The sequence below is a fragment of the Lolium perenne genome, chromosome 2, assembly GCF_019359855.2.
Source record: "Lolium perenne isolate Kyuss_39 chromosome 2, Kyuss_2.0, whole genome shotgun sequence".
Taxonomy (NCBI): Eukaryota; Viridiplantae; Streptophyta; class Magnoliopsida; order Poales; family Poaceae; genus Lolium; species Lolium perenne.
Genome location: NC_067245.2, coordinates 72,329,942 through 72,345,355, shown reverse-complemented (window position 1 = coordinate 72,345,355; position 15,414 = coordinate 72,329,942). Strand labels below are relative to the sequence as shown.

Sequence of the window (15,414 nt, the reverse complement as noted above, 5' to 3'; positions counted from 1 at the left end):
CTCCTCGCACCTCTATCACTTATCTCCCAAACCTCTCTCACCACTCCACATCTTCGCCCGCGCGACTCCGGTGCTTCACCTCGACGAATCCCGTTGTCAGGCTCCCACGTGAGCGCCACCACCCCTCCACAACCTTGTGCTCCTCCTCGCTAACACGCAGATGTGTCAGCCACTCCTCGCCCACGCCATCCTCGATGGGGGATTCTGCTACCGCATTTCTCCCACCTCTGTATTACACCCGCCATGTACGTAGTTTCCCGTTTCCCTCTCCTCGTTCCCGTTCCTCTTTCTCTCTCTCATCCGCTCTACATCTGCCATGCTCTCTCCATGTCACCATTTTTTCCCGTTCTTGTTATAGTGTGAAGATTTTTTTTCTTATAGCTGCAACACTTGGTGGTGGGGACATAGTGGTAGTGGTAGGGAGTGATTTAGAGGGTTCTAGCTTGATCTGTTTGTGGGGTTGGTGTCTGAGGAGTAAAGAAAGATGAGGGCATAGGAGTAGGGGAATCATACAAAGACGAGCACCACGAGCTCGTTGTCGTCCAGCAGCGACTGCTCCTCCAGCTCCGGCCCCAACAACCTCAATGAAGGAGGTGCCGTCCCCCCTCCTCGGATTCCCTCTTCCTAAGTGCTTGCTTGGCAAATCCGGTGGCTCGAGATGTTGACATATGGTGTGTGCATGTGGTCTAGTTGAAGGGCTGAAGAGTGACAAGGAGATACGACGTGGTGCCGGAAATGGGCGGCGACTCGGCATCATCGGGCGCGGGGGGCAATGGAGGGGATATGAAGGAGCTTGTGATGGCGGTGGATAGGAAGGAGCTTGTGATGGCGGCTGGGAGCGAGAGGCAGCGCGGCAGCAACATCATCGGCGACTAGAGGACCCGCTTTGCTTTTCCTTTTTTTTTGTTTTCTGAAAAAAGTACGAGTGGCGTACTAGGTAGGGGCATGCCAACCATATTTTATGGTTACTGCATGGTGTACCTGGCTGGTGCATCTGCAGTAGGTAGCTAACGCTGGCGTGGTAGCACTAGCGTACCCAGGTGCGCCAGGGGTAGCTAAAATATGTACGTCAGCGGTAGTGTTTTCCCTACTAGTGCTACACGAGAGTTATGTATGGATTTCCTATTTACAACAACCTTACATACTCGTGTTGATTTCACACCAAAAACTTTAGGGTTTACGACCGTTTTGGCGTGATTTCATGTGCCCCCTATCCAATGGACCCCGGAATGGCAATATGCTAGCTTTTCACCTAAAGTAGTGATTTTATGCGACTTTCCTCTTTATTTAAAATTATGGAAATACTTTTGTACACCCACACTCCCGCATGAGTGTGGGTGTTTCCGTCACCGTTCATTTATTCCTCGAGATTTATCTATGGAATCTTTCTTTATTTTCCTACCCCTATCTACTTTAGGTTATAAATACTACTCCCTCTGTTCCTTGATATAAGGTATATAGTTTTTTGAGGAAAAGCTCCAAAATATAAGGTGTATTCCGTTTAGCCACTCATGTGAATTTTTTTTTACGGATTTGATTGTATTTTCTTAACTAATGCAAACTCCTCTATTTTCTCATGTCAATAATTCAGGGGTAATCTTGCTCAAAACCCGTGTAAGTTTCCCTCAATGTGTGTTTCTTAATTTCCGTGCCAAAAACTATACACCCTATATTATCTAAAAACAGAGGGAGTACTTAGCACCTCCATACTTTAGTGTGCACACAAGCTGATACACATATATTGTAGGAAAATCATAGAGAAGAGGTAGCAAAAGAGGTAATCATGTGTAGCAAAATCCCAAAACTTAGACTTCGCCTGAAACCTCGCCGGTGACGTTGTAGCAAAACTTTTGTTCTACTATAGCAAAATTACAAAATGATCGTAGCATTTAAAAATACACAAAAAATTCCAGGAAGTAGTCTTATAATTCAGCACCAACTTGTAGCAGGCTAGCAGCACTGCCAACCAGTTTGTAGCAGGCTAGCAGCACTGCCAACTAGTTGCATCATCACCGATCCCCTTGACGGTAGCATCACTTACCAACGTCGGTAGCATCTTGGGATGCCGAAGGTAGCAACCTCGTCACTCCTTTTGCAGCGACCGCCCCTCCCGGCCGATGAGGAGGAAGGCGGCGACCGTACGCCAGCATGGCCGTCGGCGATGTGCCCCCGACGACCTCGGCCTTGGGATGAGAAGGCCACGACTGGGGCCATGGGAAGTAGAGGAGGCCATGGGAGGTCGAGGACGTCGCGCCTGCGCCAGAGTAGGAGACGGAGCTGGCTTGGAAGTCGACGGCGCCGGGCCGGCTCACAGAGGAGCGGCCATAGCCGGAGACGGACCTCGCCCTTGACCTCGCGACGGGAGCCTATGGGGTCAGGGCGGCGGGTTCCAGGGTGCGCGGCGGCTATAGCAACAGGGACGCGGCGGCTGATGGTACCTGGCAGCGGTGGGTGGAGGGGATGCAAGGGTGCAGCGACAGAGCGCGGTGGCATGGCTGGGGCGCAACGGCAGAGTGCGTCGGCGTGAATTTTCTGGGGCGTGGTGAGAGAGAATGAGAATAATAAGGTAGCGGTGTCCACCCATGACGCATCATCCGTGGAGCGTTGGCACCTATGCGATGAAGCGCATCGAACAGCCAGGCAACCGGAGGTTGCAGCGCGTGATATCCCCCGGGGGGGGGGGGATTGGATCATTTTCCATCTCAATATGCACATATTGTCATGTAGCCACGGTTGGTTTTAGTGAATCCTACTTGTTTCTGTGGATGGATAATGGAGATGAAACCACGTGGAGAATTTATGCTAGTAGTAGAATATCCTCAAAGCGAAAAAGTTTGTTCATGTCAAGTGTTGTAGTATCGTACTACATCGAAAGTCAAGGGTTTAATCATCTCATTAATTTACCGACCCCTCGTGTGAAGTGAATCAATTAACCACATCGCGTGGTTCCAAGCTTCCAGCCAAAGGTGGCTTATCATCGATAATGACGCGCGTGTTTCCAGGCTTCGCAGGGAATCACCCTCACGTTTAACTCATTCAGACGATACTCACTCACCCTCACCTTCTCTGGCTCGCTCAGTCCCCGCCGCCTTGCCTCCCCCAGCCCTCCGTCGACCTCGCCCGCCGGCGTCGCGCTCACGGCAAACGGGTTGTAAGCGGGTACCGTGCACCAGGACGCGACGGCGCCGCCCGTGCCCTTCTCGTCCGTGCGGGAGGACCTCTCCACCGGCGCCTGCTGCCGGGGTGAGGCCACCATGCTGCACGCCCTCCCTTACCACGCCCTGTCCAGGACGTCACCGTACCTGCAGGTATGCCGAACCAAAACCCCGGATTTTTTTTTCTAGGGTTCATATATAAGCGATGCAGAATCAAGTTGGTTCATCTTCAGCTTCTGGTCAACCAATATGTTCACCTGATCTGCTTTAATTTCCATCAATGTTTCCCCAAATCCTAACACTAATAATCTGGTGGAATTTGCAAAGCAGTATCCTCACAAGGTTTATCTTCCTTTTGATGTCCTACTACAGGTTAAGATGATATAATTTATTATGATCCTGTTTGAGAAGAGTGACATGGTTATGCTGTCAACATCGTGCAATGCAGTTTCACTAGATGAAGTTAGTACACAAAAAGTTTGTTCCTTCTTGGCTAATTATTGCTCAATTTTATAGGTTGCAGTTATCTGTTGATGAAGGAGAGGATGCATGTCCAGAAAATTGTTTTGGAGCATTCTTCAGACCTTGGAGCAGCACCAAGACAACAACATCACAAGCAGCATCGATACAACAATGCTTTCCTCGCCGGCCACCACACCCACACTGTTTGTCAGCGCAGCTCGAGCTCTGCTCCCGAGTTCTAGGTATGCACTGTGTACAAACCCCATCTCCCTCTCCCAATTCCACTCCAACTGTTCTTCCCAAATTTGACTAAAAAAATTGATTCTTTTTCGACCAGTGTCCGGACAAATCCGTTGAGATGGTTCTCTCAACAATACGCCGGCGCTGAAACACCTGCCCTCAGCGCCGTCATCGTCAGGTCTCCCCCAGATCTTGTTTACCTGCAACATGAACGCATCATGCTTGTTTTAGAATCAGAGAGTATGGATTGTGTGTGTGGGCCTTGTTGATTTCCCTGCTCATCAGTGTGTCTTTTTAATTTACTTGCATGGACAAATGGAATGATTCGTACGTACACGACATGGTTGCACGCTCAATTTTTATTTGTTCAATGTTGTGTTTGAGTACTTCTATCCTTCAGTTAGCGCAGAAATCATGTCCCTTATCTCTAAATATTGCTTGAGCTCGGTTTACTGTTTCTCGTGTCCTAGTTTAAGTTTTAGCAGACGGTGTTTTGTTAAGAAAAAATATGATGACTACAAGCTGGGGAAAGTCATATTGTAGGAACCAAATGATGCATATATGGATTTATTCGTTAGGACGAGTTGATGACTGCTTGATAGAAGACTGATGATGTGACCACTGTCTTTCCTTTCCTGAAATATTATTCCCTCAAGCAGATCAAGCTTGAAACTAAATTTGGATATTTCTTAAGTGATCATGGTTTAATTATCTGCTTCAGTTAACATGGATAGCAAACATGTTATTACATACGATAACTCACATTTTATTTTCCTCAATAAGTTCTAAACATGACGACCATTTTATTTTCCTCAAAAAGTTCTACTTCAGTTAACATTGATAGCTTATATAAAAAGTTGGTAGCTTGATGGCTTATTATTGTTCAATTTTATAGGTTCTCTGTTGATGAAAGAGAGGATGCATGCACAGATAATTGTTTGTAGAATTCTCAGACCTTGAAGCAGCACCAATACAACAACATCAGAAACAGCACCGAGGCAGCAGTACATTCCTCGCCGGCCACCACAACCACACCGTTCGTCGGCGCAGCTCGAGCTCCGCTCGCTTCTCCCCAGCGGTGAGTATTTTTCATTTACTTGCATGGACAACCGGCAGGACAGGATTTGAGCTATGATCTAGCAAATAAACTAGTACCGTACCAAAAAGTTGGAGTAGTGAAGAGTTAAGATCAATCTATGGGAGTACCAGACCTTAACGACATGGTTGCAAGATCAATTTTTATTTGTTCAGTGTTGTGCGTGAGCACTTCTTTCCTTCAGTTAGCGCAGAAATTAATTCCCTTATCTCTGCATATTGTTTGATCTCGGTCTAGTGTTTCCCCTGTCCTCTTTTGAGTTTAGTAGCACACGCCACACGATGCTTTGTTTAGAAAATAATATGTTGATCAAGATTCTTGTTTACTCCTGTGTTTTGTGCTGTTTGTTTAAAATTCAGTTAAATTTCATATATGCAAGCAGTTAAATTTGTTGTGCTTTAATACTGATCGTCTAAGCTATTTACCACACCTGTAGTATACAATTTTTTTTTTAAACGTCACATGGTTACAGATTTGCGTGTGTCAATGAGTTGATGTGGTACCCTTTCAGTTGACAAATTTTACCCATTTATATATGTACTAGTTACTACTAGGCATGAAGTTTTTCTTGTTTTGGATGGATTCAAATCTTACAGGGTTGCTCCTCAGATGTAGTGCACTTAGGAAGAACTATGTTAGTTGAATGGATACAAATTTCTTGCTATGGCCTATAATATGTGAAGAGTATAGCGTATGCACTATATAGCAGCTAGATTACTTCTTGATAATGGAAGAATTACTTGCGGATGGCCTTTTGCATCTCTGCTAGTTGACTGATGCATTTACTTGTTTTAGATCTAAAACTAATCATGCGTATGTGATCTGCCTAGGTGCAACGCTGAGACAATGGTAGACATGTTGGAGCTCATCTGCAATGGGTGACGGAGCATTTTCACGTACAACCTGCAGTGCCATTGCAACTGTCTCAACTCCACAAGAGCTGGTAACAATCATTTCTGCAATTGTCTCACACCTTTTGTATAGCTATTAAACCAATTTTAATAAAAAATATGGCATCTCAGTTATTGTACACCCAGTCACCCACATCATGATTTGTTTAGATCATATTAGATGCCTTTAACACTTGTGTACAGTGAGGAACCGACAGCAGGGAGGTCTGGTATAAATACCAACGAAACTTGTGTAGCATGCTTGTTAAAGCATGGTTGTTCTCATTTGGTCTTCCACTCATATACAATTGCAGTAACTTGCCAGGACATAAATTGTACCAGTTGGGGTCCTAGCATGGACGGTCCATTAAGTTGTATTAGTGTTTTCTGAACTAGCTGGCATGATTATGCGAAATCTACAAACTGGGGAAAGTCATGTTGTAGGAACCAAATGATGCATATAGGGATTTATTCATTAGAATGAGTTGATGACTTCTTGATGGAAGAATTATGATGACCACTGTCTTTCCTTTCCTGAAATATTATTCCCTCAAGCAGATCAAGCTTGAAACTAAATTTGGATATTTCTTAAGTGATCATCGTTTAATTATCTGCTTCAGTTAACATGGATAGAAACAAACATGTTATTACAGACCATAACTCACTTTTTATTTTACTCAAAAAGTTCTAAAGGGGCAAAGATGGACTATTTGTTTTTCAGTTAACTCAGATTTTTCTTTTCCTTATTATATGACTACCTCCTCATATGTAATGCCTCATGTTTTTTTCCATTTTCTTTCCAGGTTTCTTATATATCCAAGAAATATGTGTGCGACAGTCTACTAGGGAGCGTGGCAACAGGTAGTGGTGACGCAACCCAGTGACCGGTTGGACCACGCTCCACCACCACCCTCACGTAGCTGCATGAGGGACTTGATGTGGGAGGCAGGGAGGTTGAGCGGGAGGATCTGGGCGGCTGGCGACCACGTATAACCGCAATCTTGTCGGTGTCGATGACCTGCGTCACCGCCTCTCCAAGCACCCTCATGCTCGGGCCTCCCCGCTGCCCAGGCCAACAACCACTAGCTGCAGGACAACCCATGGCTGCTGCATGTCTTCATCGATCTGGTTCTGCATAGGTTGGAGAGGTAAATCCCTCACTTGCATGTAGGTCTATTTTGTGTGGTGTCTGCTACTCTAATTAGCCATTCTCTAAGTTGCATTATCCAATTAGAACATTCTGTTTGTGAGAGATAACATTTGCATTCTTGTATACCAGGATTCTTTAAAAAAGGAACTTCTTGAAATCATACTTGGTGTGGTTTCATCATATTGTGGCAACTTGTTACTATTTTGGATTTATTGTAGTTGTTATGAACTGTCTTATGCATCATCAAGTTGTTATGTTTCTATTGATCTATTTTGATCTTTATTGTTATATTCACCTAGAAACTTGTATTATCAACGTCATAGCACTGATATATTATCTTTTGCATGCAGCTACACACTATTTGAGCACACTTGATTTTTTGATCATGACGTTACTAGACCGTGGCTATAGTTTCCTACATAGAAAATTTTAATTCATTATAGATAATGCCTTTATTCAAAAGTAAACTCATATTTTACCCTCTCGCAAAAAACCTATTACCCATATTCATTAACGGTTGCTTGTTGTCGACCATTGACCACTGTCAAAGATGAGAAATGCAACCTAAATCGGTGAAATTGAACTTACGGGTCTCAATCTCGGAGAACTTCCACCATATTTACGTAGAATGAGAGTCCTCCAAAGGATTAAAATGAGCGTGGGCTGTTGAAGTTGATTTCAAACATTTAAGCGGGTAGTTCTCTGCGATTTTTGTTGGGTTCTCTTCTCCCAATTGGAATTGAATTGGGTTCAGTCCCCTTGTATTTTCATATTATACTCTGAAACTTCAGCCTTCCTATAAGATTGAGCCGATGAACTTTGGTGGTAAAATATTAGAAAATGCATATGCACTTGTAGTTGCAATATTTACTCTGTTTGTACCTCATAGAGGCTTTATATGCACATTGCTGTCAGAAAAGAGAGCTAAAAGGTTATTGGGTCCCAGCTATAAAGGCAGGTTCCGATGTTGGTTGTCGTCTCTTGGCTGAGATCCTTTTTAGAATGCTATGTTTCCTGAAACATTATCATTCTTTCGATGTGTGTTTGTCAAAGAGACAAGAGTAATGCAATTTGGGTACACCAATCAGAAATGGTTTTGGCAGAAAGTGATAAACATTATTATTCTGAACCTACTTGTTGATCTTTACTGGGCTGGCAGGTACTTTTGTAGTCTGTGATTTTATGTTTGTGCTGCCATTTATTTGATCTGAAGGTACTTGAGTAAACATCATCAGTTTATTTAGTCGGAGGTTTAGTAAAGTAACTCCAATTTGGTCAGCATGAAGGTGTTTTGCTACGATGGTGTTTTCTTGTTCTCAATAATTTCTATCCACAAACGATATTTGACTAAAAGTTCAATTGAACTCCCAGTGGAAGTCACTACTCCTATTTTTTTTACCCATTTTTAAGTTTGGCATCTTGGTACTACATGAGAATGTTCAGAATGAGCATACAGCAAAAGAAATGGTAAGGCAACCACATCTGAGGCATGCATGTTACAACCAGACAATTTAAACCCACTATGTTGCTTTACAATTTACATCCTCTTCGTGTGTATATTTTAAATGGAGCATCAGGAGGCATCAACAAACATGAATAAAGAAGAATTTGTATCATATATATTTTGGAATAAGTCTATTCAGTATATTAGTACATATTTCATCCTCTTTATTATTTTCCAGCATCTTCTTTGTTTTGCTATCAAGGTCTCTAGAGATGAGTGCATTCCCGATTCTAGAACATGACAACTTGATTAATGTGTATTTACTGATTTGAGATGCAGGGAAGTACAAACAGGAACAATTGTGCTACGTTCTCTTACTTGGTTTTTGAAATGGCTAGGTGTGGACTTTGGAAGTATGAACTCCATTTGTGAAGTAAGCATATCCACGGCTATCACCCTTGCTTTGATTTTTTTTTCATTTTTTCTTGTTAATTTGCTAGTGTTGGAGTATAGTGATGAAGGTACAATTGTTATCGTTTCACAAGAGGATCTTAATGATATTATCATGCTTTTATTCTGTCTGATTTTTTCTTTATTGGGCCTAAATAAACTAAGTAACTGTAGAAGGATTGGTTTTTTCTGTATGCATTTGTGGGACTTAAGTTTGAGCAAAGAATGAACCATAGATCTTTATGTCTTTTCTACTTTTCTCTAATATATTTGCATTTCGTCCTTTTTGGATATGGGATTGTTGCAACTTTTATTTCTGTCAAAATGAAAGAAGAAAATGGCTAATAAGGTTGTATTCTGTTTTGTGTATGCAAGCACTTACCCTGGGTTGACAATATTAAATCTGCAAATTAAATGGTCTTTCTCCTTGCCTATATAATTCATTAGCAGATGCTTATTTAGATGTGTACGATTTCTCTTCTAGACATGGATATATGGTCTAAATTTCATAAAGAAGGTTGCAGATCATTTTCTAATTACATATACCATTGAAAATTATCCCAATTATTTTACGATTCTTACTTGTATATGTGCAGATGGAGATGGATCAAAGGCCGAGTGGACAACCCCACAGTTACTCCTTTGCTGATCTCTCAGCTAACCTAATCTCACCATTTGGACCACCGTGTCATTTTTAGTGTATAGAGGTAGTTCACCTTTTCCACATATATATGATCTATCAAAAAACCCGTTACGCGTGATACATATACCACTTGGAGTAGTTAAAGAGGTTGTTGTTGCTATAAAAAAAATCAATTATGTTCTGTTGACATGTTCTTTCTTGTAAGTTAGAGAATCTCATTGAGAGTTATGAGATCCTTATCAGTTACATTTACCAAAAGGGCGTTCATGTGGTCATCGCCTTCTAGTACAATGTGTGAGGGAATTGCCTCAACGGCATGCTCTGCTTCTTTAGCTTTGCAGGTTATGACCTCCCTCCTTGCTTCTCACTTCTCGCTGATTTGCTTTGGTCAGTACAACAAACTACAACAGACGTGTTCATGGAAGTGCTTATTAGAGATGAAATATTTGTTTATGCCTAGGCTTGGTTTCTTTTCTACGGATGCATAGCATATGCTAGCTGAGATGCAGATGGTTTTCCTTTTAGTCATGTGCATTCTTAAATAGTTATGTGATGTTCAAAATTTTGATGATGCCATTTAAAAATTGATTGTGGGATTTCTAAGCAGCTGGGTCTGTATCGGGAGACATTCATTTGGTTGTGAATACCACTGGTTGGTATTATGTGGTCTTGATCTTTAATGATCTAGGTCACTATATGCGTGTCATTTTCTTCTGATAAATATGCCTAACAAATTAGCCCATGTTGTCCACTTTTATTGAAGAATTTATGTTCCACTTGGATTGTAGCTTCTAATATCTGGTTATAAATTTTAATTGAGATCCAAATTTTGAATAAATGTAGTGGTTATCAGGTCTGATGGGTCCTTGTTGGTAGCACTAGCGCCATCGGATGGGGTCTTCTACTCGTTCTTAGCGGCGTTGATGTCGGCCACAGGTTGCTGTCGGCTGCCTGCTATGTGCGAACCCCGTCTCCAGAGGCTCAAGGTATTCGTCTGAAAAACGATTCTTTTTGTGGGATGTTGGGCAGATATCGGGACGAAGATGATGGTCTATTGGTAACATAGAGACCGCACCATGAAAAACTTTTCTTTCCTTCTATTTGCCATCATCATAGGAATTCCTTGGCATGTATGTTGCTAAGAATATGATGCGTAACACATGTCTCCTATGAGAGTGTTATTTGAGCAACTCATATTTCGGTGTTGGTTCAGTCCAAAAATGATACATGAAAACAGAGCTAGACAGGTTTTTGTAACATCTGGGAATCAATCATACCTTTTTTTTGTCAGTACTGTAGATTATATCAGTACAAGTTTCTTCATTGTCCTCCAACGTTATCCAGTTCTTGTTCAAGCTCCTGAAACCCATCACATATATTAACATGCCTGCTTTTAACGCTGCCTACAATTTCCTTTTTTCACCTTGGATATTCTAATTACAACTATATTTCTACTCATTTGCATGATATTCTCTGGCAACTGTTATCTGTTTGTGTTGATTCAACTAGTACATTCGTTTCCGAGCCAAATCACAATGCCAGCTAGGTAGTTATTTTAATGCATCTCATGTTTCTATTTGCTGAGAACAAATCGTAATGCTCATCATTATTATCTTCTATTTTCAAATGCCCTATGAAAGATATTGTTTTGTTGATGGGGCCTTCGTTTCTTCACCTAAGTAGCACATCCATGAAAAGTACCTTAGGATGTTAGAGTCCAAGTTTTGATTGATTTTGGTGTGGGTACATATGTGCTCTCATTTTGTTCTTTCTGCCGAAATTTATGACAAGGATATAATAAGTAGCCGATATGGATTGCAAGTGATATTCTTCTTGTCTTCCTTTGCTACTTTTCTGCTATTTTTCAGTTTGCCATCTTTGTTTATGCTTGTCTAGTTGCCTTATGTGAAGGTGAATCTTTTACTTGGTAGTGTTTGTCGTGCAGATGACAAGGATGTGAGCTAGTTCAACTGATGGCAGTCGAGGTGATGGAGGTTGTTGTTCTCCCTGTGAAGTTGCGAAGTGGAGCTGGACGCTTGAACCAGCTGGCTGAGGCATGCTTTTCTTTGTGATGTTGCAGTGGGTTAAGTTCTAGTTAGCTATGCTGGCCTGGAGCATCTTCATCAGAATGTCGCATCTTATTTTACCATTATGATGTACAATGTTTTGCTGAAAGGTTTGTAACAAGGCAATATTTTTTATTGTGTGATGTTTGTTTCATTGAGACATGAGATGTCCTGAATACAAACAGTTTGGCATGAACTAGCTTATTGATGCGTGGGCCTTGTGCGTTGGCTCCATTTTATTTTTTGAGCTTCATTCATACATTCATGTGTTTCCAAGTTTGTGCATCCAATGCTTGATGATGTTTGAAATGAATTCTTGCTGGATGCCTAATGTTTCCTCCTTAATGCGTCGGACATGGTCCCTTGATGTCTGATATTTCCCCAATAAGAAATGATGCGTGCGTATGTACCAAAGTTGACAACATTATATCGATCTCAACATATAGAGTAGAATTTTAGGACATGGAGTGACAGTGCTATGCTTAGCTAGATCCTACAAAATAGGCCTAAATTCAGCATGGAATGGAGGATAAAAAATTCATATACTACTCACATTTTTTAGATTTGTATTTGTCTAGACGCATTAATTTCTGATGAAATGAATATAATATTCTCTCCGTCCCACAAATAATGTCTTGGATTTGTCTATATTTAAATGTATGTAGCCACTATTTAATGTGTGTATACATAATGTAGATAAAATTGAGACATATTTCGTGGAACAAAATTAGGACGGAGGAAGTAGCTGAAAGAGAGTAAAGGAAAAAAAAAACAAGCTAGCCAGTCCCTGGAATACGGATTGATGATTGAGCTACAGATTTGCAAGATGAATAGTCAGTGGAAGCAGTTATTATGTACAGATATAACCCATTGGATACTCCACACCAGTAAATAATGCCTCATCGTTTTACGTACCGGACTGGATTAGACGGGGGACGAGCCATGTCACTGATCTGTGTGCTTTGTCCATCCCAGCCATCCGGCCATCCATTTCGTGAGATCATCTCCTCCTTCCTGCTCATAGTTCCCTTTCTTTTCTCCTTACTTTCAAGGTAGCTCTATAAATATAAGACCTTTGTTACCCACCGCGTGCGGGAAGCGTGTGTGACTTAGACTTTGACTTTTACTTGTCGAGGAGAGGAGAGGAGTCAAGATGGAGATGGCCTCTGCCGGCAGCTATCCCTTCTCTAGATCGTCTTCTCCGGATTCAGCAGGTTCTCTTTTCCTTGTATTATGTTGTGTTGCCTCCAACGCCTGACAGGTTCGAGCATGCCTTCTCGTGTTCTTGTTCTACTGCAGCTCCTCCCTGTCAAGATTTTTGGCATCAGGATCGGTGCGAGACTAGCCAGGCTGCGGAGGGTACTCTTCTTGTTCTACCGAGACAACAACACATTCCTCACCGGCCACCACAACCACACTGTTCGTTGGCGCAGCTCGAGCTCTGTTCGCTTCTCCCCAGCCAATTCTGGTCGCCATAGGAGCTCAAGGTGTGTAAACTCCTTCAGGGAGTTAAATGCACACCGTTCAATTTCTAAACAAATCTTTGCTAAGTCCTCAGTTGTGACCAATTTGTTCTGAATCCATACTAAGTAAGCCAGGTGCCGGCATAGTTAGTAGCCTGCAAGGAGATCCGAAAACTGTTGTATGCAAGAGATATCGGTAATGTGTTTGAACTTTTTCATTTTATGCCACTTGTCTTTGCTTGGCAGATTTCCTCCTCTATATGCAAATTCAGAGATAGCGCTTATTGAGAACACCGGATATAGTTTTGAATTTGAAATTCGATTTGGCTCTCATGAAATCCATGTAATACACCTTTCAATTAGGTATAGTACGTATACTACCTGTGTGATGAGAGCACCCATGACTTGTTCTTGGGGGCAAAATCTGTTCCTCCATATATATGTTATGTATATATTTTTCATCCGTGATTGAGCATCAATCTATGGAGTCAGTACTCAGTACATGACTGATGCTGAAGTTTACGTCTTAGTTTAATGCATATTTTCACATCATATTTGAGTGTGCTAATTCTCATCTTTTTCGATAAGGAGTATATATTAATATGAGGAAGATACCAATTAAATCCAGTCTCCGCAACAGCGCAATACTCTAATAGCATTACGGATGCACACAGCCAAAAACTAAAGAAGAAATACATAAAAGAAAAGTCCCGGTATTCCAGCCCTAGCAACAATGGTACATCCTCCACCAAGACGACACCTGAACTCCAGGTTCTCCAAAAGCAACGCCTCCAAGAAGGTAATAGTGCACAAACACTATCGTCGCCCGATCAGAAAACCTTAGGTTTTCACCCTGAAGCTGGTCTCTGCGGTCGTGTGGACGTCGCGGAGCTAGCAGGTGCTGGACTTAGCTCGGGGGGCCCTTTGGTGCTCGCCGACTCTAGTTCGGAAGCCGCCAGCCCCTGCTATCTTCTCATGCGCCCGAGGTGTTGGACTTTGTACATTCTGATATTTGCAAAATGACGATGAGGTCAAATGGTGGATCAAAGTACTTGCCATATTTATTGATGAATTTTCTGGGAAGGTTTGGGTCTATGTGTTGAAGATCGAAGATCAAGTACTAAGTGTATTCAAGCAAATCCAAGTCTCGGTTGAGAGATAAACTAAGAAGAAGATCATCAAGTTCATTCGCACTGATAATGGGGAAGAGTACATTGGCCCATTTGATGCCTATTGCAGGGAGGAGGGGATTAGACATCAATTTACTAACCCGAGGACACCACAACTGAATGTTCTTGCTGATAGGATGAACATAACAATTGTGGAGAGAGTTATATGCTTGTTGTCAAGTGCAAAGCTGCCCAAACATTAGTGAGGCGAGGCTTTGTCGACAGCAGTTTATCTTCTTAATCACCCATCGAGTTATCGGAGATATTCCTAATATGGTCTAATTATAACAATGAAGTCTCATATGATCACCTGAAGGTTTTTTAGGTGTTAGGCATGTGTTCATATCTCTCAAGACGAAAGGTTAAAGCTTGATTCAAAGGCATGACAGTGCATATTTCTTGGCTATGGAGGTGATCAATTCGACTGCAATTTGTATGCTACAATAGCAAGAAAGGTTGTGATAATCCATAATGTTGTGTTTGTTAAAGACCAACAATTGATGATATTAGGAAATAGAAGGAGAAAGTTCTGAAGTCAATTCTGGTAGGTATTTCTCCTTAATAATAGCAATAAGAAATAATGATTCTAACTAGTTCATGCAGATTCAGCTCGAGAAACACAAAGAGGGTCATGGAAGCGGTACGCTCACCTCGCGTCGCCCCCTCCAGGCGACTAAGGGGGCAAAACCTTAGGCCCGCCTTCACTACCCTCCCCCTCTGTTCTTCTCCCCCTCTCCGTCCCCGGAGGTGCTGCCGGGCTAAACTCGAGACGCCGGTGATGGGGGCGGCGGGGATCTAGGCTCTTGGCTCCCCGCGCGGTGGCTAGGTAGAGGAACGCCGCGCTAGGCTCGCCATGGCTTATGCGGGTGCTTGGTGGTTCCCCTGCTCCGACGGGTTGGCCTCTGGCTCGACCTTAGGTAAGGGCGGCCTCTGCCGGCTGCGGCCTCGGCAGGAGCTTGAGATATCATGGAAGCGGCCTCTGTCTGCCATGACCTCGGTGGGATCTCAGGGCAGCGGCCTCTACTGTCCGTGGACTCGGTCGGAGCTCGAGATCTCAGGGCAGCGGCCCTAGTCTGGTGGTAGGACCACACCGGCTTGGCGGCAGGCGGTTCTCCCGGGTGTTGGCTGGTTTCTGCGGTCGTGTGGACGTCGTGGAGCCAACAGGTGCCGGACTTAGCTTGGGGGG

The 15,414-nt window shown here is 42.8% G+C and overlaps 1 long non-coding RNA gene across 1 annotated transcript; it reads left to right on the top strand.

The window, feature by feature from the left end:
- Window positions 1-3,952: 3,952 nt before the first annotated feature.
- LOC127332931 (uncharacterized) lies at window positions 3,953-7,562 on the top strand. Its single transcript, XR_007870778.2, has 4 exons — window positions 3,953-4,035; window positions 4,753-4,935; window positions 5,784-5,896; window positions 6,647-7,562. It is a non-coding gene; the product is annotated as an uncharacterized lncRNA (long non-coding RNA).
- Window positions 7,563-15,414: the final 7,852 nt, after the last annotated feature.